The following is a 23,259-nucleotide window of genomic DNA, read 5'->3' as shown; positions in this document are numbered from 1 at the left end:
TTTTTCTGTCCTTGGGAAGCTCCAGATTCCTTCTGGGGCCTTCTATGAAAGAGATGGCACAGTGGGTGTAGGCTGTCCAGAAGCTAGAAGACCGTCAGTGTCCTGCCCATAACTATCTGTTGGTCCTCACTCATTACTACAACCCAAGTTTTGTTGTTGTTTATTTTAAATTTTAAGAGTTACAACCAACTGAGCCTCTGAAAGCCTGCTCATTCTCCCTTAAGGATCTTCCCAGTAACTCTGCTTCTCCCATTTCCCTCCTCTGGTTTTCCACATTCTCATCCCTTTTCTTTCCACCTACAGAGAAATCAAAGTTGAAGACTTGTTGAATCGCCCCCAATACCCTTACATCCCTAGAGAAATGTGGGACAAACACCTAGTTTAAATGATATTGATTCCTCTTTTTTCTCCCTGGCCCATCTATGATTTCAATGATCTAAGTTTCCTTAGTCTTTTATGAGCACAAAACATTGACAGAGGCTATGAAGTGTATCCCCCCTATTATGCTTTGGCAACTACCCCACCCTGCCTCCCCCAGGTGCACACGCTTGGCCACCCCCCTTTTTCCACTGCCCAGGGATGCCACTCCTGACCCATGCCCTGACTTGTCAACTCCCTCTGTCCCCTACTAGTTCCCCTGCAAGACCTATGGCTGTCACCAACTGCCATGGAATCTTCCAGCAAGAACATTCCATCCATCCTTCCCCACAGGGTTCTTCCCTTTTTTTTTTTTTTTTAAGATTTTATTTATTCATGAGAGACAGAGAGAGGGAGGCAGAGACACAGGCAGAGGGAGAAGCAGGCTCCATGCAGGGAGCCCGACGTGGGACTCGATCCCAGGTGTCCAGGATCACACCCCAGGCTGCAGGCGGCGCTAAACCGCTGTGTCACCTGGGCTGCCCGGGTTCTTCCTTCTTACCTGGTTTCTTCTACCCCCTTGTCCTCTTGGGATGAGGTCTGTGGAGCCTCAGGGAGAAAGGGCAGTCCCCTCCCCTCTCCCTTCCCAGGGAGAAGCCCTTTAGGGTAGAAGGCACCTGTGCCCTCTCAGCCTTTGTGGATGCCCACTAGGGGGCATCCAAGGCATTTCGAAAAGTACATGGGCTTTTAACCTTATTGGAAGGGAAAGGCAAGCATAGAAATTGAGTTGAGCAAGCATGCATTGAGTGACTACTGTTTGCCAGGCCCATGCCCTGCTTCACCTGGAAACAGGGTATGTCCTAGCTGCTACAAAGACTCCTTGAAGAACCGTTTGCCTCCCAACCAGCTCATCTCATGTCTGGTAGCATTCTCTCTGCTTCAGCCTCACACCTGCACTCAGCCTCTCTCCATCCGACCTCGAGGCTTCCCATGGCAGGCTGGAAATGTTCCTAGGGACAAAGTGGATTTCCCCGGGTGGGCATTGTCTCCCTCTTTCTTCTGGGTCCCTGAACCTCTCCTGTCATTGCCCCATCTTGGGGACCATCATTACCTTCCTGCGGGTTCCCCAGATACCCTGTGAGGAGGATGTGGATTCAGTGAGGCCATTGGCTGGGTTACTGGGCTCAGGAGCATCACTTCTTCACCTGACAGTGCCGACCCAGCTGGCAGAGACTCAGGAAGTGGATGATGGTGGCAATGACAGTAACAATGATAATGGTAATAATACATTGGAGCCCACAAAATGGCTGCGAAATACCCTCTAATGATCACTTGTATTTATAGATCTTCTTCCCTTCCTAGACACTTCAGAGCCATTGCCCAATTAACCCTCCTAGCTTCCCTGGGAGGGACAATTAACCCCATATTTTATGGCCAGGGGAAACCGAGGCTCCAAGAAGGTGATGGAGTTGGGTGAGGTCACACAGTGCATCAGCGGGAGCAGAATTTGTAGAGGGGCACTCTCCTTGTTTCTGCTCTATATCCAGGCCCATCTAGGTGTGTGTGCCCGTGTACGCACTTGTGCACACACCCACATGTGCACACACACTGTCCATCCTTCCGCCTTGTCACGGACCTCAACATCTGGGAGCAACTGAAACTGGGGCAAAGGATTGTTGCCTGGGGTGACGAGGAGGGCATCCATGTAACCTTGGAGGGCTTCTCAGGGCCAGCCAAGGCTCCGGGGAAATGTCTGTCTGTTCTGTTGGATACACCTTGGGTGCCAGTCAGGACCAAGACTCTTCAGATTCAGGACTCAGGGGGGAAGAGATGAGGGGGTGTCCGGGTGCCCACACAACATGTCCCCAGCGATGGTGCCAGACACACATTCACCCTGAGAACCAGTTTGGGTGAGGAATCCTACTCACCCCTTCCAGCTAGGATAAGGGGGATGGCACTGTGATTCCAGAAAGAAGAGAGGAGGAAGGCCTCCCCGAACCAGAATGGCAATTTGACCTGCACAAAGAAGACACTGCAGACAGGAGCAAGGGGACGCAGAGAGAGACAGTGCTGGGCACACGGGACTGAATGAGTTTCAAGTTCTCACCAAGAAAGTATAAAAGAAATATGAAGATGCTTTTCTTCTTGTCTCAAGTCAGGCATGGAAAGGGGGAATGTGCTTTTTTTTTTTTTTTTTTTTTTTTTTTTTTTTTCAGCAGGAGGGAACATGGTTATCTAATCTCAAAGCTTCCTGACTACACAAAATAATGCCCCGGAGCAGGTGATGGAAAAGTGCAGTGAAGTAAATGTGGGATGACATTTGGCTAATCTGAACACCGTTCCAGTTGGCTTGGACGCTGGGATTGGGAGCTATACATACGTGGGTGGGTCCCCGGTTGGAGAGAGTGGCTGTGGAAACCAAGCTGACCGCAGCCACAGCCTCGGCGGGGTTCTTCAAGTCACTGGTCCTTGACAGGCTTCGACCTCCCAGCTCCACTCCTGACTCCTGTCTCGCCCCTGCCCCCTGCCGCCAGGGCCCATCCCTCCCACAGCTCCAGGTTCCCTAGGCTGAAACTCTGAAGGCTCCACATTGCTGAGATTTTACTAGGGCTCCCAGCTGGGTCCCACCTTTGATCTGGCTTCAAAAAATAAAAAGCAGTACCAGGAGAGTAATTTCCCCCGACCTGCTGGGGAGGAAGGCAGGCTGGAGGCAGGTCCTGACCAGCCCGGCCCACTCCTCCTTGAGCCTATAGTCTGAAGCTGGTGGCCAGGGGAGTGGGGGTGGCGGTGGGGGGTTGAGGACCGAGGGAGCAAAGCCACTTTTCTCTGACTGCCTCTCAGCCCCAGGAAGGCTGACCTCAAGTTGGTCTTCCTTCCCTTCCCTGCTTGCCAATCAGCGGGAGAAAGGACAGAAGGAGAGGCTAGTAACTACTCTTCCTACCCACCTTCTACCCCAACCACTTCCCCGCTGGTGCCTCGGGCCTGTTCCTGGGGAGTACTGGCAGGCCGACCACTCAGGGTGGGGCCTGGCACTGGGCAAGTCTGTGCCCACCTGGCTGGGCACCAGAGACATTACTCAGTTGGCTGTCTCAGCGCCAGCTCTAGTCTTGGGAGGCTGGACTTAGGAGTAGGGAGGGGAAGGCCAGACTGCAGAGAGGGTGGGTCAGCCTTCCCCGGAGCTGCCTCCCCGTTCTGCCTATGGTACTGCAGGCCCCAGGCCCAGAGCTTCCAGCTTCGGGCAGCCCCCACCCTCCCGCCCAGCTCAGACTCTAGCTCCTCACCTGTCCCAGGATGCTTACCCCGGGCCCTTTTAAGTGGTTAGCAGGGCACTCCTCCTCCACCCAGCTGAGTTTCAGGGCTTCTCCATGAAGGTGCAGGGGATGTGGGGGGTCGCTAGGGTGATGGGGTGTCGGGTCCAGAGCCTGTAAGGAAGCAGAAACACACCCTTAAACCAGTTGAGCTGCCCCCCAGTGATGTCAAGCCCGAGACACAGGGCCATTGATTATGAGACAATTCTCTCCTGGGCCAGGAAAGGAGCCCCGGTGTCAGGCCTGAGGGAAAATTGGCAGCTGAGTCTGGTGGGCAAGAACTGAGGGTAGGGTTGGCCTGGGCACCTTCTGCTCATGAGAGCCCCCACTCAGCCTCTGGTTCATTGGCTTAAAGGAAAGATGGCCACCAAGCACAGGGCCACTGAGCTTTCTGTGTTTTTGTGTCCTTATTGTGCCATTCTTTTTCTGCCTTCAGGGAAGGCTGCTACCCCTCATACATACTCTGAAAGTGTTCCTTAAATCTTGGGGCTCTTCCAGAATGGGCTGGAACCTGCCATCCCCTCCTGCCCCCACTTCCTGGGACAAGGGGCCATGGGAACGCTAGCGTCCCTACCTGCAGGAGGAGGCATCTTCTGGAAGTCACCCCCCTTGCTCCCCCCACCTGGCCCCAGGCACCTCTCCCTGACCTGGGGGCAGAAAGGAGAGTCGGGGTGGGGGAGGAAGCTGGGAGTCACCTAGTCTCCAGGTGGGGCGGGGTCCCCACAGCGATAACCATCGTTCTGGCAGCTCCAACCTGTTCTATTGGTGAGTAATTTTTTTTCCTAGAGGAGAAAGGTGAAGGCCTTGGTGGGGAATTATTCTGGCTCTGAAGTGTCCTAGCAGCTCCCCAGGCCCCCTCCAGGCCTTGTGCAAGAGCTGTAAATCTCTCACCACCCACAGGCCTGGGGGTGCCTGCTGCTCAGCTTTCAAGTCGGGAGGTTTTTATTCGTTTGCTCCTCTGTTGGGCTCCACAGCTCCTGCCTGGGGCCTCTCCCCAGCCTGTAAAAATCCAGTCCCATAAATCTCAGCTGCCCCCCCTAGGGGCCAAGCAGCGCTCCTCCCCCCACCCCCCACCCATAAGCAACTCACACACACACACACACACACACACACTTAAGGGATGGCAGACAGCAGAACAGGGGCAGGAAAAAGGCTAAAGGAGTTCTGAGGGCAGCAGTTGGATGAAGGGGTTTCTGGAGTGTCCCACTTTGCTCCTCAGCATCAGCCACTGCCTGGCTGGGTTTGGACCTGGTAACCAAATGGTCTGTTCTGACAGCATCCAGCCCTGGAGGGGTTTCTATGGGTCTCTGGTGGGGAGGCCTCGGCCTCCACTGCCTGCTGGCATTCACCTGAGCCTCCTAAGACAGGTGGCTGTCTGTCTGCCAAGCCCCCGGGTACAGTCAGAGTGGCAGGCAGCCCAGTGACTGTGCCACTTTCCTGGATCAAAATGGGGAGCCGGAGGAATGGGCAAGGGAGTAATAGTGCCTGAGACGTGGAGGGCCACACATGACTTGCATGATCCAGTAGATTCAGTGGTAAAACACAGTTCTTAACTTCCCAGTCTAATGGGGGACCCTGGACACTCAGCTAGACGGGGCAGAGAAAAGGGCCTCAGGTTGCAGGGTTCCAGGGTGTCCCAGGGCTGGGGCAACTAGAGGAAGGATGGGCTGGAGCCTGGGAATTGGTGGCTGGGGAAAGAGGACAAGGTGAGAGCTACAGAGGAAGTAGGGTGGCTGGTTCCAGCGGAAGGGACAATCTGGTGGAAGGCTCCCTGGGGAAAAGGATGCAGGGGACAGAGCAGGTTGGCCAGGAAGGTGAGGACCCTGTGATTGGCTCTGCCATTCCTAGACTCAGAGCTGGAAAGGGAAGAGTGGCTCTCCCTCCTGCTGAAGATCGGGAGAGGCAAGGTGGGAGGTAGAGAGAGGGCTCTGCTAGGGGCAGAGAACTTTCCACTCCAAGGTCTCACGGGCCCTCCTGGCTGGCTTGCAGGGATTCTCACTGCCAGAAGAGAAGACATCAGGAGACCAGATTCTTGGCCCCGGAAGTCATCTCACCACCCTCTTCCCCGATTCCCACCATGTCCAGATTCAGTCTGACTTGTCTACCATCTCCCCACGTCCATCGCCAGGCCAAGATCGAGCTCCTGGCTGCCCTTTTCATTGAGCACTCACTACATGCCAGGCACTTCTCTAAGCACTCCCTGTGTACTTAGCCCCACTTTACAGATGAGAAAGCTGAGGCATAGCCAGTTTAAGGAATTTGCCCAGGATCATCCGACTGGATAATGGGGCCCAGTCAGGATCCCAACCTAAGTCGGCTGGCTCCAGCGCCAGTGCTCTGCATCTAATGGCCTCTCATGCAGAAGTAGAGTAGAGCACAGAGGGCATCCTCTGCACCTCCTCCAGACTCCCACGGAGGCCCATAGGAGTGTGTCCACTTTGCTCGGGGCAAGAGCAGCCCTGGTCCTCTCTGGGGGCCCTCTGCCTCCTGGGGCACACCCACCTGGAAGCAGCATCAGGGACTAGCTACTGGCAACCACTGGGTGCCCTGCTTCCGCTAGCACCCAGCAACCATCAGGAAGCTGGGCACTAGCAAAAGTGAAACTGACTCGGCCGGTTTCCCGCCCCCGCGGGAGCAGCCTCGGCTGGACAACAACCAATTAGGCACTTTTTATTGCCCACACTGCCATAATCCTCGGAGCTTGGCCGGGATAAAGAGGAAATGGGATAGCAAGGAATTCCAAGATGCTGTCAGAGTTCATGCCAGCCATCCCCCTACTTCTGGCTGGGGGAGCCCCAATGCCATCAGGAGAATTTCCCTCCCAGGGAGGTCCTCAGCCCTGGAAGTCAGCAGGCCTTTAGGTTCAACAAGAGTCCTTCAGCCTCAGAAAGGGGTCTTCTTTTTTTTTTCTTTTTTTAAAGATTTTATTTATTTATTTGCGAGAGAGAGAGATCACAAGCAGGGGGAGCAGCAGGCAGAGGGACATGCAGGGAGCCTGACACAGGGCTTGATCCCAGGACCCCGGGATGGAGACCTGAGCCAAAGGCAGATGCTTAACCGACTGATCCACCAGGTGTCCTGGCAAAGGGTTTTTCTCTTGTCCTTTGCTCCAGCAACTCAGAGAAGAGGAATCCCATCCCTGTTTCTTCCCAGGACAGGGTCAGCAGGAGATAGGCTCCTACTTAGGATACAGATGTGGTCGTGGAGACCTCTGGTGGTGCCACCCAGGATGTTGGCATGGAGGGTCAGGGGAATTGCTGATTTTTACTTAGTACCAATCAGACACCTCTCTCAGCCTGGCAGGCAGCTCCAGAGGTGGGGACAGTGGTCTTGCCTCTTCCATCAGACTGAAAACTCCTCCAGAAGCTGTCTTTTCAAGAGAAAGACACACCTCATTTGTGCTCTGGCTCTTTCCCTCAGTTGCCCAGAGCAGAGCTTTATCCACAGTAGGTCACTGCTGCTGTCCAGACAACAGAGACTGGCTCTAAGCCAAAGTAGGCTGCCTTCGGGGCAGGAAGCACAGCACTCTGTCATGGCCTTCATTTTCCCATCTGTAAAGTGGGGGTAATAATAGGACCCACCTCAGCGGTTATTGTGAAGATTAAAAAGAAAATGGGGGCACCTGGGTGGCCCAGTCAGTTAAGCATCTGTCTTTGGCTCAGGTCATAATCTCAGGGTCCCTAGGATTGAGCCCCACATCGGGGTCTCTGCTCAGTGGGGAGTCTGCTTTGCTTCTCCCCCCTCTGCCTTCTGCTCCACCTGCTTGTGCTCTCTCTTTTTCTCTGTCAGGTAAATAAATAGAACCTTAAAGAAAGAAGAAAGGAAGGAAGGGAGGGAGGGAGGGAGGGAGGAAGAAAGGAAGAAAAGAAGAAAGGAAGGAAGGAAGATGTGCAAGCCTGGCCCATACTAGACGAGAGCTCTTCTTAGCTTTGGGGGCAGCTGGCACGAGGGAAGACAGCAGCTTTCCACCCATCAGAAATCAGAATGGAATTCCAGCATCTCTCCCGGACCCTGGGTCCCCAAATCACCTGAGGGAGGGGATAGGACAGGAGAAGGTGAAAACATACCCAGGCTGAGCACACATTCATCTTTCCTGTCACGGGTAGAGACACACTCCTGAATTCAGAGTGGTCCGCAAGCCACTTTGCATATCGACACCACCTGTCCTCAGGGAGAAGGGGGTCTCGGGATTGGCAGCTGCTTTGAGAAAGAGGAGGCACTGCCTCCTCAGCTGGTTCTGCCCTGAGTAAGGACCCTGGGTGGGGCTGAGCAGACTGACATTTGACAGGTAGCCAGGGCCCTCCGTCAGGCCAGTGGGAGGAGGAGGGAGCGCCATGCAATTACGGAAGCGATGGGACAGACCCTACTGTCCTCTGTCTTGGTCCTCAAGGGGGGAAGCAAGTGGACTAGGGGGGTGAGGCTGGAGGAAGGCTCTGAAGCTCTTGGGAGAACCTTGGGGAAAAACACTCTCTTCTTCCTCTCTTCTTTTCAGTTTCAACTTACAAGTTGCCAAAGTAGGAAGATTTCCCCTGTTGCTCCCTTTGCTCCCTGGACTCACCTTTGCAGTGACCTGTTTAAGGAGTGGAGAACTGAATGTGCCTTCCTTCCTCTCCACCACGACCCCCCACCAGCAGGCAGGGGCCTCTGCCCTGTGCTGGAAGTAGATCCAGAAGGCGACCCCTTCAAGGAGCTGTTGGTTAGATAGGGGAGACACGGTTCTTGAGCACAAAGATCTCCCAGACCAACAGGGGAGAAAGAGCAGGTCCCTGGTTCATCAAGAGTCCAGAAACAAGAGCAGACAACAGCAAATGGATCGAATGCTTGAGGTGGGGCTCAGAGACTGGGAGGGCCCTCTAGGGTGCAGACTGAGTGCAGTCAGTGGGGAGAAGCTCCCAGAAGAGAACATGAAGTAGATTTAGGGGGAAGAGTCCAGTGAATGCCATTTATCCTTAAGCCATGCCTATTTATCCAAAAAAGAAACTGCCTGGGACTTCACAGTAAATAAGTACCTCTGAGGTAGGATCCCAAGTCGCCCTTTTTCCCCAGGGGGAGGAGGATGCTAGCAGGACAAGGGGAGGGCTGGAGGACAGGCAGGAAACCAGGGAACCAGCTGAAATGGAAGGGGGAGGGGAAACGTGTCATTTTGGTGAAATTCCTCCCTGGCCCACGGATGAACCAAAGTCACTTAAATGAAAAAGAGAGAGAGAGGCAAGTTGAACAAGTCCATGTCTGGCCTCTGTGAGTCAGGGAGCCAGCCCTCTGATGCCATGAGCCAAATCCCTGAACTTCTGGGGCTTTAAAGTCTCCTTGTGTCCAACCTCAAAGCCATCGCCAGGTAGGGATTTGACCCCTCCCTGACCTCCCTCTTTTCCTGCCCTTTCGCTGCTCTCTGACCTCTGACCTGGGAGCCTCCCTGGAAGGCTGGGTTACTTCTCCCCCCTACCCAGATTTGGGGTACACCTAGATAAAAGGGACAGAACGAAGGGGCTGTGTAGCTGGGCACAGGGCAGGGAGTTGGAGAAATCCAGGTTTCTCAGCTGATGGGAGGCCTGGCCACTGTTGGATCCCACTCTGATAGCCACAGTGGAATGAACTCTTCGTAAGAGGATGCCAGGGTGTGTGCGTCAGGGTGGGTGGGGAGAAGGCAAAAGTGGCTAGAAGGAGGAATTAACATGGGTCCCCAGAGCCCCCTCTGTGTGGGTGCTAACTGCCATGAGCGGGAATTCCTTAGAGGGAAGCACTGCAGGGGCAAGGAGCCTTCAGCTCTGGGTCTGACCCTACAGGGACCTCAGGGAACGCCCAACAACCCCTGCTCTGGATAGGCCCATGTGGAGCCAGCCCAGAGGTTCTCCTCAGGCACTTCCCAAGTCAAGACACTTGAACTGTCCAACCTCTTGGTGGGAAGGACCCTCTGAGGTGGCATCTAGCCCATCCTACTGTCCCCAGGCACCTTCATGGGGGTGGGTCTCCTTGCAGAGCCAAGGGCTCCTGATGGCCCGTGTAGACACAGTGGGACGTGGTGGGGAGGGCAAGGAGTAGGATGTGTGTTCTGTTTTGTTGAGGGCGAGCCCCTGGATACCCTCTCCCAGCCCCCAGGAGCTGGCACACAGGCCTGTGCCTGACTGGCGGGGGAAGGCTCGGAGCCTGGCTGAGCCCCAGTCTCAGGAGGGAGGGAAGAGGGTAGTGAGGGGGTGGGATGCCTCTTCCGCCTGGTAGATTAGGGACTCTGAGACAGGAGAGGGCCTGTCACCAGGCCCATAAATAAAGCAGCTGAGTCTCTCCCTCCATCTGTGTTTATCTGTCTGGCCTCGGTTTCCGGGAGAGGAGATGTCTCAGCACCCCCGGCATCAAACGCAGGCGCTGGGGGGGAGGGGGTGGGACAACCTCCTTCTTCGCCTTGGTCTCACCCTGTGTTTCCCTTCCTCCAATCCCTACCTCTTGGCCCCTCACTCTGTAGCCTGGACACTGAGTCCAGGAGCCCCTCTGAGACCAGGTAGACAGTGTGGGGAGCGTGGCCGAAGGGGTCTCTGCCTCCCCTCCCCACCAGTGCTCACCCTTTATGGACTGGGAGGTGAGGGGTAGGAATCAAGGAGGTGCTGGGGGGCCTGAGTGTGTGGACTCCTAGTCTGTGAGAGGAGGCATCAGAAGAGGGAGGCAGGCCTGCTCCACAGTGATGAGGGGAGACCCTGCCTCTCTCCTGCTATCCCAGCTCACTCTCCTCTCAGCATCCTCCTCCCCGATCCTCCCCAGAGCTCTGTGAGTGCTCCAGGCTGTTCTTACAATGCAGGACAAGCCACCAGCACTTTTAAAAGTATGGTTCCCCAGACCACCTGCATCAACATCACAGGTAAAGAGAAAGAGAAATGCTCATCTAAACGCACATTCCTGGGCCCCACAGACTTACTGAATGAAGAGGGACCTCTCATTGCCATGAGTATCCCAGGTGATGCTGGTACAGTCCATGCTTGAGAACTGCCCCCTTGCGCTGTCTGAGGGCAGGCTCTCTCGTTCTCTTCCCCGACCCCAGCACCCAGTTAGTGCCTGGAACATAGTAAGTGTTCCATAAACATCCATTGGGCAGCCCCAGTGACTCAGCGGTTTAGGGCCGCCTGCAGCCCAGGGCGCAATCCTGGAGACTCTGGATCAAGTCCCACGTCAGGCTCCCTGCATGGAGCCTGCTTCTCCCTCTGCCTGTGTCTCTGCCCCTCTCTCTCTCTCTGTCTCTATGAATAAATAAATAAACTCTTTTAAAAAAATGCATTGATTGAATGTATTTCTAGATGGTTGACTACCCCTCCTTTTGCACCAGGCCTTCTTTCCTGGCCTCTCCAGCAACCCCAAATCTACCTACTGGAGTGGGGGAGGGGTCCCAAGTTCCTGCTCTCAGAGGAGGTGGTAATGCCAGAATCTGTCAGCCAGACCCCCCAGTGTCACAGGTCTTTAAGCTGAACACATCTGTCTTATCACTGGCACTCCTGCAAATACTGGAATGCTAGGGACTTTAAGTTGGTGAGGAGCTCTCACTAGGGCAGGTGAGGGCTCTCAGCTCTCCTCAGAGGCCACAGGAGCCATAACCTCTATCACCCACACTCAGGGAGCAAGGGAGTGAGGAAAAGAAGTGGCAGGGGGCAGGGAGCGTGAAAAGCATCGTGAAAAGCATCGAGGAGGAAAGTAATGGAACTGTGGAAGAAGAGCCACAGGTACATGAGATCTGGGGGAAGAAGAGAGCACACCTATTGCACAACTTAGGTCAGTGGCTCCTAGGGTTTCCCAAAGGACTAGGCATCCCAGACAGGAATGCATGAATAAGTCATTTCTTCTCTCTCAGCCTCAGTTTCCCTGAGCATCAAATTAGCATCTCTGAAAAGAAAGGAGAATCTCTTCCAGATGAGGAGTCCTCTCCTTGCGTCAGGGCCCCTCCAGTGCTGCTGCCTCTTTGCAGCTGGCCTGCATCGCATTTGCATTCATTTGCTGGGGCTGGGCCAATCCATATAGAACGCAAATCCATATAAACCCTTAGGGTTCCCAAGTGAGGAGCTCCCAGGGGTGGTGACAGAGGTGTGGGGGAGGGACACACAGGAAGCTGCCTGTGGCTCCAAGAGGATGCTCAGGCTTATTCTGATAGCCTTTCCAGCTCTAGAGTGGAGAGAGCAGTCTAGAACTCCCAGGACCCCAGCATTGCAGATTCCAGGGCCCCTGGGAAAGGAGAGAGGGAGGGACCCGGGCATTCCAGGGATAGTGAGGCAGCCCTGGTGGTGATGGGCAGCTGAGCAGGGCTCCCAGGCCTCCCCCAGAGCCTGGAGCCAGCCCCAGGAATGTGCCAGTAGGCATATGGCAAATACTTAATACTTGCCCTGGGGCCCTGGAGAGGGATGGAGAGGGATGAAGGAGGCAGGAGGCCGAGAGAGGAGGATGAGGCCGACTGGGAACAGAGTTTCCTGAGGAAGAAAGAGGCAGAACCACCCCTGGCAGGAGGGTGATGACAAATGCAACTACCCTGGCTGTGGTCCGGGGCTGAAGGGGAAGCTAAGAAATGAGAGACCAGCCAGGGAAGACCTGGGGAAGGGCCTGTCTGGTCCCCAGTGGCCAGCCCACTGTCAGATGGCTCCTGCCAAATCCAGGGGTGGCAGATAGAGGAGACCGAGTCCTCAACCTGGGGAAAAGTCCTAATCTGATGGCAGAGACACAGTCCCACCCTAATCTGAGGCAGAGACTCGGTCCCACCCTAATGGGGGCTCTCTGTCCCAGTGATACAACCCAGGTGCTGGGGAAGCCCTCAGTCTTATGGAAGAGACACAATCCCTGTCTCCATCCTGGGGTTGGGTGGGGGCACAATGGGACACTATATATGTTCTCAAAATTACTTAGAAGCTCTTTCAGCAACATCCCAGCAAGGGCAAACATAAGAGACAGTTATGAATGCTGAGCCTTTCATAGATGGAGGGGGCCCCAACAGAAAGGAGCAATTAGTTGAGCAGAATTAATCAGAGGAGGCTCCCTCAGGTGGATTTCAAGTGAGATTTTGAAAATGGAGAAAGACAGGAGTCAGGGGTTCATCCTGGGTTGGTCTGCAACAGCAAGGGTAGAGCTGGTAAGGACAAAGGAGACAGTTGGCTCAGAAGCCTCTGGGCAGCAACACTGGATGGCTGCGGAGCAAAAAGAGGACTCCACATCTGGAAGAACCTTCTTTTCCAGACATGGCCACTTAACATTCAGGGACACTGAAGCTTGGAGAAGAGAAGTGACCGGGTTGAGGTGACCCAGTGAGTTAGGGGCAGAACTGAGACCAGAGAGCAGATTTTAGGGCTACTGGGCCAGCAGCTCTATTCTCCTCCCCCAGCTGGCATGCTGATAACCTAGGGCTGTTGTCAGAAGGTTCCAGGAGCCTTGCCATCCTCCAGGTGTTTTGTCAGAACAGGGGAAAGTACCTGAATCTCTTCAGGCCTCTTTTTCTCCATCTGTACCTTGGGCTCTTTCATCAAGGAGGGAAAGTCCTTTGCAGGAAGGTCCCACATGAATCCAACATTTTGGGTAGGACTTGCTAGTAGTTTTCCTGAAGCAAACCTGGGTGGCTGGAGAGGGAGAGGATGAGGGAGGCCAGCAGAGGCTTGGGGGGGTCCCCTCCAGCTGATCAGGCTTGCTCTACTTCCACAGGGGCCCATCTGAAGATTTTGGGGTGGGTGGGCGGGAAAGAGGACAAAATTTGGGCTTATTTGCATATCAATTGTGTGAATTCCAGGACTGGCCACGTGCTCTGGAATCTCCCTGGCTCCTGCTCCCTCCTCTGTGGTTTCCCCACCTGCCTGAGCATCCTGGTTGCCAGTTGTGTGGCCACAGCCAAGGAAGGGAGGCGGGAGGGGGTTCAGATGTTGGCCACTGGCTTCCCCAGGACCAACAAAGCGCCTTCCCCACTCCCCAGGCGCCCGGGGCCCTCCTGGCTTCGCTCCTGTGGGGTGTCCACGAGGCCTCCCTGAGGCCTGGTGGGAGGCTCCTGGCGGGCTGAGGGATGGCTCTAATCATGCCCCGGGCCTCCTACCGCTCTGCCTTCCTCAACCTGGACCCCCTCTGAGGGTGACCCAGCGGGAGTCCCCCGGGCCCTCCCCGGCTCAGGCTCACAGGGGGCTGGGGAGATCGGCCGTCACCCCCACCCCAGCGCCCTCAGCGGAGGCCGGGGGCTCAGCGGCAGTGGGCCGGCGAAGGGCTGTCCCCTCCCACTGGAGCCAAATAATTGCCTCCTGCTTTGTTGTGTGGTGTCTGGGGCCCGGGGCCTCTCATTTGTGGGGACGTGCTGTGGCGAGAGCCTCCCTGCATAATTACCCTCCTCCCCATCGCCGCCGCCGCCGCCACTGAGCCTCCTGCGTCCGCTGGGCCTTACTCACCCCGCCGGCCTGCAGCTCCCCCCCACGGCCCAGACGCTGGGAACTCCCCTCCCGGGTCCCAAACTGTCCTCTTCCGGCAAGCCACCGCTTGGCCGTCCCCTACGGCCCCCCGCGAGCCAAGCCAAGCCGAGGTGGGCAGGAGCAGAGCCAGTGGCGGTGGGGGTGGGGGTGGGGGTATCTGTTTCCCGGACAGGCTGGGGACCTGAAAGAATATTTCTGATCTGAAGACCCCCCACCCCTCCACCCCCCATCCTCAGCCCGGGGAACCAGACTCAGGATTGGGCTCCGGGCACGCGCCTCGCGTTGCGCAACATCTGGACAGGAGTTGCACCTGTCGGGACTTGTCCCCAGTTAGGGTTGGAGCTACCTGCGACCCTGATACCTGGGAGAAAACACTGTCTTCTTCTTCTTCTTCTTCTTCTTCTTCTTCTTCTTCTTCTTCTTCTTCTTCTTCTTCTTTCTTCTTCTTCTTCTTCTTCTTCTTCTTCTTCTTCTTCTTCTTCTTCTTCCTTTTTTCCCTATGCCTATTTCTCAGCCACCTGTTTACCTATTTGTTGTAAGGGAGATGGAGAAGAGAGAGCTAGCCAGGGAGCCTGAGACACACCCACGCACCAAGGAAGAAACAGAGAGACACTCCCAGAGATAAAGGTGGAGACTTTCAGCAAAGAAGCAGAGACCGGGGGCCATAGAGAAGGCTGCCCAGAGACCCAGAGGCACACAGAGACAAAGGGACAGAGGAATGGAGAGGTTTTCGTTTCTCTTAAATGGAGACAAAAAAAGAAATAGAATGGACAAACAGATCTAGCAAACCTTTTTTTTCTTGTTACAGTTTATTAAATCTTGGGTAACTTTTAGAGAATAGATCCACCGAAGTTGCATAAAGGCTGGAGGGGAGGCAGGAGGACAGTGAGAAGCCAAGACAAATTATGAAGAGAGTCGCATATCACAAAGGTTTGTACACAGTAGGTGCTCAGTCATATTGATGGCAGGGGACCCCTCCAGGGACAGGACAATTGAAAATGTAAATGGCAGCAACTGGGGGAAGTGGGTGTTGGGGCACCTGGCTGACTCAGTTGGAAGAGCAAGCAATTCTTGATCTCCCCAGACGGGAGTCCAAGCCCCACTTTGGTGGAGATGACTCAAATAAATAAAGTTTTAAAAAAATAAATAAATAAGTGGAGGCGTTAGGGATGTAGGATGGACCTCTGGAGGGACTTCCCAAACATAAAAGACATTCATCAAACAATAAGTGTTTTTAGAGCTCCTACTATGTGCCAGACATTGTCCTGGGTGCTTCTGATGCAATTAGTAAACAAAACAAACACAGATTCTTGGGAATACTTGAGAAGGTTCTGGACTCTGCCCAGTAGAAGAAAGGTAGGAAGAGGACAAGCCTCTCTTCTCAGCACGTTGTAGGGGAGCTACTTAGAAAAGATGAGTTGGGAGTGCTGGAATCTGCCAGAAAGCTAGAGAAGGTGAGCTCTAAGGCTGGATTACGGAGACCCAGGCAAACCGGTGGAGATCAGGTCGCCAGTGGAACAGCCACTGAGTTCAAAACAGGAAAGGGTGAATCCCTCCTGAGATCACATAACATAGGCAGAGTTTCAGTATCTGGTATGGCTGGGGGTTGTGGGGCACCAGCTAGGAAACCCAGACATTTAGGATCCCTTCCAGCTGGAGATGCAATTCAAGAGCAAGCACTTTCGTTGTGTTCCTGCTTGGTTGAGGGGTTCGTTGCAGTGGACCATCAGCAAGCCTAGGACCCTGGAAGGAGATCTCATCTCTAGGCAGGTCAGCATTCAAAGCAACCTTCATCTCTCTCCTGGTTCTATTCTCACTCTCTCCAAGGATTTCTTAACATCTCTGTTATCGGGAAGCAGTCCCAAAGGTCCAGCTCAAAGCCCTCTCCCGAAGTGGCAGTGGAGGAATGCCATATGCTTCTTGCCCTCCTCCAGGGTCTAAGAAGGACAAAGAAGCAAGGATGTCATTTGATGAGGTGGGGACCAAAGGCTCCTTCACAAACACCCCTCCACCTCTCCCCAGCTAACTCTTTTAGGCCCTGAAGCCAAGGAGGGAGATGAAAGGGACAGAGCTGACCATGGGTGGGGGGTGGAGAGGGTGGGACCTGACTGGGAACGGATTTCAGGAGCAGATAGAGGGGGTGGGGCAGAGGCCAGCAGGGATTCCGGCAATCTCATTGGCTCCTTTGGCATCAAAGCATCCATTGGCTTTCAGCAAAGTAGAGCTGATTAGCGTGTTTGTGTGAGTGTTGGGGAGGGGTAGTAGGGAATGGGGTGCAGGATCCTATGCCAATGTGTTGACTCTGTACAGCTTTGCATGCCCCCCTTCTTACCTGCACACACGTAGTCAAGAAATTTTCCAGGAATCTGGCCTCCCCAGGTCTTCCTTCTGGAGTGACCCCTATGATCTTCCAGCTGAGGAAGGAGACAGTTGTGAAAGCCCCTTAAAGGAATCATAAAATAAAATTTTGGTTTGATGTGTAAAAAATTTAATGTGAACATTTAATGAACCGTGACATGCAAACAGAAAAGTGTCATAAGTACATGACCTACAAAAATAGTCTAAGCCAGATATGGAGTGAACTTTCACTAAGTGAACATACCTGGGTAACCAGCACTCAGCTCAAGGAAGAGAACATTACTGCTGTCCCAAAGCCCGGACTGTGCCCCCTTCTGAACTAAACCCCGCCCCCCAAGGGTAATGGAATCTCTGTCTTCAAAGAACATAGATTAGGTTTTTTTGGTTTTGTTGGTTTGTTTGTTTTTTGCCTATTTTTGACCTTCATCTAAGTGGAGACATGTACTGCATAGTCTTGTGTCTGGCCTCTTTCACCCCGCATGGTTGTAGGGTTCACCCTTTGCTTGAGTTTGAACCCATCTAGGAGGGGAAAAATGGGATGTAGCAGAGACTATCCCCTTTGGGTCTCAAACTTAGGCTCCCTTGAAATCCTCTGTCACCCCTCTTTCAGAATTTGGTATCAGCACCCCCATTTTGCCGGTCCTCTAGTTTTCCAGGTCCCAAATAGGATGAGCATTCTGGAAGACCTTGTCCTCTTGGGGCTCCTATCCAAGCTGGGATCTGGGAACTGCCAGTCCCAGAGCCACACCCCTCCAAAGGGACTCCAGAGGAAGTCCCCGACCTGGGCGGGGTTAATTAGATGGCGCTTTGAGATCTCAGGATGAAAGGACTGCCTAGAGCCATTGTCCTTGGCCTCCTGTCCAGCTTGGTGGGGGAGGGGAGGGAGTACCCATCCCCTCGGGCCCCAGAGATGGGGCAGCAGCCGACAGGATTGGCATCATCAGACTCTGAAGGATTCTCTGTTCTGAGAGGCTCCTGCCCCAAGAGACAGGGTGCTCAGGGCTGAGATATTGGGGAGTGGGGAGTCCAGGGCCCACACCTCTGGTGTCCGCCTCTCCGCCTCCCGGGCAGCACCCAGACAGCCCGGCTCTGGTGCCGTGTGTGGTTTCAGGATAAGCTGCCGATGCCACCCAGAGCGCCCTGCTGACAGACAAGGATCTCACCCGCTTTCAAAGACGCCCTTTCATCTGCCAGGGCTAATTACACCTGCAGAGCAGAGGAGAGGGCACTGGAGCCAGCCCCTCCCTCTTCCCCCGTCCCAGCTCCCAAGCCCCCTGCCTCAGGAACCCTTCTCCTCCCTCCCTTCTGCTCGTTCTAAAAGTTCTAAAGCTCTGGCGGCAGCCTCAGCACCTGCCAATTATGGCTCCTCTGTGACAAGTGGCCCTGTCTTCTGGGAAGGAGGGTGCCCGAGAGCAGAGGCCAGAGGGTGGGCCTGCGTGTGTACCTGACCTAGGGATGGGAATTAGAGAGTCTGAGTAGCATTAGGAGGGATGCTGAGAGGCACCAGGGAGCAGGTGAGGGCCTCATGAGTGTGAAAGTTCCAATCTATGTCGGAGGTGGTTTAATGGTGGCCATGAGCACGTGGGCTCTGATTCAGGCAGCTCTGAGTTGGAATCTGTATTGCACTACTTTATTAGCTGCATGACTTTGCTGCTCACTTTTTAAAGCCTTAGTTTTCTCTCCTGTAAAATGGGGATATGCATACCTACCTCTAGGGGTGGTTGTGAAGAATAGATAAGACAATGTATGTACAACACTTAGCCTCTAGCAGTGGGTTATTTGAGGATGGGAAAGTTGTCACTTCATGAGGGAAGGCTCTTTGGACCCCCAAGAATGAGTTGGTCTCCCCAGTCCTCTATGCTTACTCCTCTTCAGCACTTCATGCGCTGCTTTGCAACCATCTGTTAAATTAGTCCCGGTCTCCCGGGGTGCCTGGGTGGCACAGTCGGTTGAACATCTGATTCTTGGTTTCAGCTCAGGTCGTGATCTCCAGGCCATGAGATCCAGTCCCTAGATGGTCCCTCACAGTCCGCTTGGGACTCTCTCTCCCTTTCCCTCTTCCCCTCCTCCCCCTCATACTCTCTCTTTGTCTGTCTCTCTAAAATAAACAAATCTTTAAAAAAATTAGTCCCAGTCTCCCTTCACCATGCAAGTGAATCCCTTGAAGTGCCGTATTGTAACTGTCTTCAGCCACATGCCTGGAATGTACATAGCAGGTGCACACTACAAGGACCACAGTGTGGGAGTAGAGAGTGTGATAGAAACACATGAGCAAAGGGATCCTCTGGAATGAGGGAGGGTCTTGTGCCAGCATGCGAGTATGTGTGACCACCGTATGTCCCAGTAAAATAAGGAGAGGGGGTATGTACATGTGCCTGTGTGTGCATAAGTGGTTGCTGTGGTTGTATGAGTGGATGATTCTGCAGCACCTATCTGCACTGGGATCTGAATGAGCCCCTCAGTGAGTGATGACCAAGGAAGATATGTGGGTAAGCGGGGTGTGTGCACACATGCGTGTGTGTGTGATGGCAGAGGACTTACCTGTGTGATTCTGTGTGAAATTCTGTGCAGGAGGAGCCATATTCATCTGTGTCTACAAGTGTGAGGGGTGGAGGGGAGGAGCATGCAGGTGTGGCTGTACCTGAGGGTCTGATTCCGGCTTCCAGTGGTGATGAGCTCTTTAGAAGCAGATGAGGGCCCCAGTCAGAGGGCTTCTCTCTTCCCAGGCCCCTTGTATCAAGGCTGGGAGAGGAAAATGCGAAGAGCCCGTCCCCTCCCCAGATTGGGGTAAGTAGGAGGCAGCCACCACCCTAACATCACAGTCTTTCACATCCTCCTGGTCCAAGGGACCAGGTGAGGTGCTGGTGACAGGTTTCTCTGGGAAGCCTAGGAAGCTGTGTGGGCCCGGGGACCTGGGGGGAGTGGGGGGAGTCAGAGCTCCCTGACTGGCTATCTGGGCAAGTGGCCATCTGCCCTTGCACGGAGATGCATAATGGTACACTTCCCGTGTTGTCTGTGGAGTCCTGCACTCAGGCTCTCGGGGGTCCTATTACCCTAAAGCAAGGAAGTTCTGAGTATCTAACCCAAATCCTCCATCTTCCAGGCTAACCTGGGCCCTGCCCTCTCATCGTCAGAATCCTTACCTAGACATGAACCTTTGATCATGGGTAGTCTGATCCTCAAGCCAAGGGGCCCTGCCATCACATGCCCCCCCGCCATCTCCTTCTCAGCCCTGTCATTTCTCTTCACCTTCCTGCATCCCCTCCTCTAACCCTGTCCATCTCAGGAAAGGTCACTCCCCAAGCTTGTCCTGACAGCAGACCCACTTGCCTTAAGTTCTCAGGCCCTGTTAAGGGGCTGGGTGCAGGAGAACCCTGCTGGAATCGTGGAATGAGATGGGGTCTGACGGCCAGCTGAGGTCACTGGCGCTGACGAACGTCAGCAGTGGGTGTGGGTGTCCCAGCTGGCCGCACAACCTCCCTTTCATCCTTTGTTCCTACCAGCCCGGCCCATTCCCACCGCGGATTCTCGGATTCCCAGCGTGGCGTGTCCGATGAGCCAGAGTCTTCGCCCTGACACGATCCTCTCCCAGCCCTGCCCTCTGCTCACCTCCTCCCTGTCTCTCTCCTGGCCAAGGGGAAACCACTGGGGGGGGGGGTGCGGATCACATTGCTTGCAGTCTCCCTCCTGCCCCTCTCCTTTCCAAGCCCCCGCTGGCCACCAGGGGAATTGTGGTTAGACACAAGGAGAAATTCTAGGGGTGCTATCAAGAGAAGAAAACTCTTGGGCAGGTGGTAGGCCCCACTTTCCCTGGGAGCGACAGAGTGCTGGCCAACGGGTTGGGAGGGAAAGGAACGGTGTGCCCGGGGGCAGAGAGGCGGGCAGGGTGACTTCTCCAGTCTCCCTTCCGCCCTCAGACGCCATCCCCAACGCTTTGCTCCCTACAGATGTCTGGCTGCTCCGGTCTGGCAGCCAGTCCCAAACATTTCTCCATCCACCCTGGCTTAAACTCTGGTTTCCACATCACTGGAAGTGGCTGCTGCTGTTGGACCCTCCCAGCTTCCTGCCTGACCCTGTGTCCTGGCTCCCAGTCCCTCCCCAGGCACCATGATGCCTCCCCAAGCTGGGCCCATCTTCCTCCTCATCTCCAAGAGCTCTGCGGCTTGGATGGTCTACTCCAGACACGTCCTCACATCCTGCTACAATCCTGCTCCAGGAAGCCCTCCCTGGCCTTGCCTCCTCCTTCCTGCCCTGGCCCATCTCCCCAGTCCTGACGCCCCCCACTCTCTCAGCCAGAGTCTGCCAGCATCTCTCCGGGCATGTGCGCTGGGTCTTGCTTAGGTAAGCCAGGAGTTCTCAGAGGATGGGGCTTGGCTCTCCTCCCACCCCAATTAGAAACGCTCCCCCCGCCGAGAACAGTCTGTGACAGCAGGGCTTGAAGAGGTGAGGGAGGGGATGAGGGCGATTGTCAGGGGAGGTGATGAGAAAGAATGGGCAAGCAGAAATAAGAAGTGTCTCTCCCCTGAGGTCTGGCCCATGCTGCAGGGCAGCAAAGAGAAAGGAAGAGTTATCAAAACTTTGTGGGGAGGGGTGGAGCGGGAAGAGAAAAAGTCTGATGGCTCCTCTGGGGTGTCTGAGCAGAGGTTCCCTGGAAGAGTTCACCAGAGCCTAGGCTTGCTTTGGAAGCCAGTTGCTGAGGGTGAAGGAACCTTCCCATCCATCTGTCCCCTCTTTCTTGAGCCCTACTCGTCTAACATTAGTATTCAGATGCCATGCCATGGGCTGGCTGGAGCAATCTAGAGTCATAAAAAGTGCTAACCAAGTCCCCAGGCATCCTGCAATCTTGGCCTGCAAGAGAACCTACTGGATTCTAATCCTGGATCTGCCATTAATTAATTTGCTGAGTGATCTCTGGCAAGTTCCTCAGCTTCTCTGGGCCCCCCTTTCCTGTTCCCGCTCCTCCACCCCACAGAACAGGTGCCTGAGGGAGGAGGTGGAGCCTCCTCCAGGCTGGCTCTGAGGCAGGAGGATGGATGGGATGATCTCCCCCACCCCTTTCGGTGCTGGTGGTGAGGGCCAGTGAGATGGTCCTGGGAGCCTTTTCCTGGTCCGTGGAGGAGGTTGATGAGGGGGATACAGGGCTGTCTCACTCCTGATGGGAACATTAATCTTGCCACACCTTCTTTCCTACCCCTCGTCAGAGTGCCCCCCACTGAATCCTCTCCTGCACTCTGGGCCCCCTCCCTGGACCTTCCCCATCTTCCTGCCTACCTGGGGGCCCTGCCTGGGAGCAGGAGCAAACCCTGGGGAGAGAGACTAGCCCAGCACTCCTGATGAGCAATAATTTGTTTTATGACAGAAAAGGAAATTGTCTTCAGTTTCACAAGAGCGAAACGAATTCGTTTGAAGTAGTTTGCCCTGCGGCAGGCAGGAGAAGGTTTCTTTCCGAGCTCTCCTCTCCCCCCCCCCTTCCCTTCTAATTACTGCAGCTTCCAAGCTGTTGGCATGAGTCGATGCCAGGCTATCAGATGCCAACTGCCCCAGGATCTCACCTCTTGGGTGTGGATGGGGGGGATGGAGCCACAGGAACCAGGTGGGGTGGCTCTCGGTTCAGCCTCTGCCTTGCCCGAAGCCTCGCCTGGCACCATTACCGAGGGCAGAGGGGGGCTGGGGCAGAGTGCGGCTCGCCAGGGCCCAGGAGAGCTGTCAGCCCCCAGGCCTGGGGCGACCAGGAGCACCTCGATCCCCAGGGGGGGCCTGGTGGGCTTTCCAGCATGCACTGCCCCCCATTGCCCCACCAGCCCTCCTTCCTCATCTTCTGATGGCAGTCTAGAGGCAGAACTCACTGCTGGCGTCCAAGTAAGAAAGTGGACCAAGGCCACCTACAAGTGTCAAGACTCAAAGATTCAGGGGCGCCTGGGTGGCTCAGTGGCTGAGCATCTGCCTTTGGCTCAGGGTGTGATCCTGGGGTCCTGGGATCGAGTCCCACATCGCCCCCCCCCCCCGCAGGGAGCCTGCTTCTTCCTCTGCCTATGTCTCTGCCTCTCATGAATAAATAAATAAATAACCTTAAAAAACAACAAAACTCAAAGATTCATTCGGGTCAGCCAGGATGGGGAGAAGAGCCTCTGTGGATCATCGATGCCCTCATTAACAAGTCCAGTGGACTGAAAAATCATGGGACCCTGCTATACCCATTCTAAGGGTTCCTGCCTTCCTGCCTTCCTCCTTCCACCTATCCATCCTTGCTCCTGTTCATCCACTCAACAGACTTCTAAAGCCCTCCTAGAGTCCCAGGCACCATTCCAGTCCTAGGAGTGGAGTGAACAGGAGCTCCTGCCTCTGTGAAGCTTCCATTTGAGTGAACGGTGTGTACGGTGTGTTAGAGACAGAGGGAAGGGGCTGTGCCCAGCACGTGCCTGGAATAGGGTAGGCACTTCAAAGTTTTTGCTGAATGAGTGACTAAATGTCCAGTATGAATCAGAGGTGACACTACGGATGTTCAGCTGGTGAGGGGAAAACATTCGCTTGTTGAACCCCTACCCTGCATGCCCTGCCTCCCCGCCCCCTTCCTCCTGTGGGAGCCCTCCTGCCATGGTCCTGAGTGAGGGTGTGAAGGGGCAACTGGCTGCATGGAGAGCAGACGCCAGGCTCCGGGGCTGCCAACCTGGCACCGCTGCTTGGCGCTGGGCGCCCTCTAAAACAACAAACTTCATGTCTCTAATTCAGCACTTCCTGTTTGTCTTGATATTATCTCCTGTCCTTGAAGCCCATAGGGCCCAATCAGACACGGGGCAAAGGGCAGGAGCTTTGGGGACTCAGGGAGAGGGAGAAGC

The 23,259-nt window shown here is 54.8% G+C and overlaps 1 long non-coding RNA gene across 1 annotated transcript; it reads right to left on the bottom strand.

The window, feature by feature from the left end:
• Positions 1-3,624: 3,624 nt before the first annotated feature.
• On the bottom strand, positions 3,625-14,486 carry LOC129503869 (uncharacterized). The gene is made up of 3 exons (XR_008663254.1): positions 14,427-14,486; positions 13,130-13,237; positions 3,625-3,779 (listed from the first exon to the last, which is right to left on the bottom strand). It is a non-coding gene; the product is annotated as an uncharacterized LOC129503869 (long non-coding RNA).
• Positions 14,487-23,259: the final 8,773 nt, after the last annotated feature.

This window comes from Nyctereutes procyonoides, unplaced genomic scaffold (genome assembly GCF_905146905.1).
Source record: "Nyctereutes procyonoides isolate TBG_1078 unplaced genomic scaffold, NYPRO_anot_genome, whole genome shotgun sequence".
Lineage (NCBI taxonomy): Eukaryota > Metazoa > Chordata > Mammalia > Carnivora > Canidae > Nyctereutes > Nyctereutes procyonoides.
Note: the sequence above shows the minus strand (reverse complement) of the source record. Positions and strands in the feature narration are given on the sequence as shown.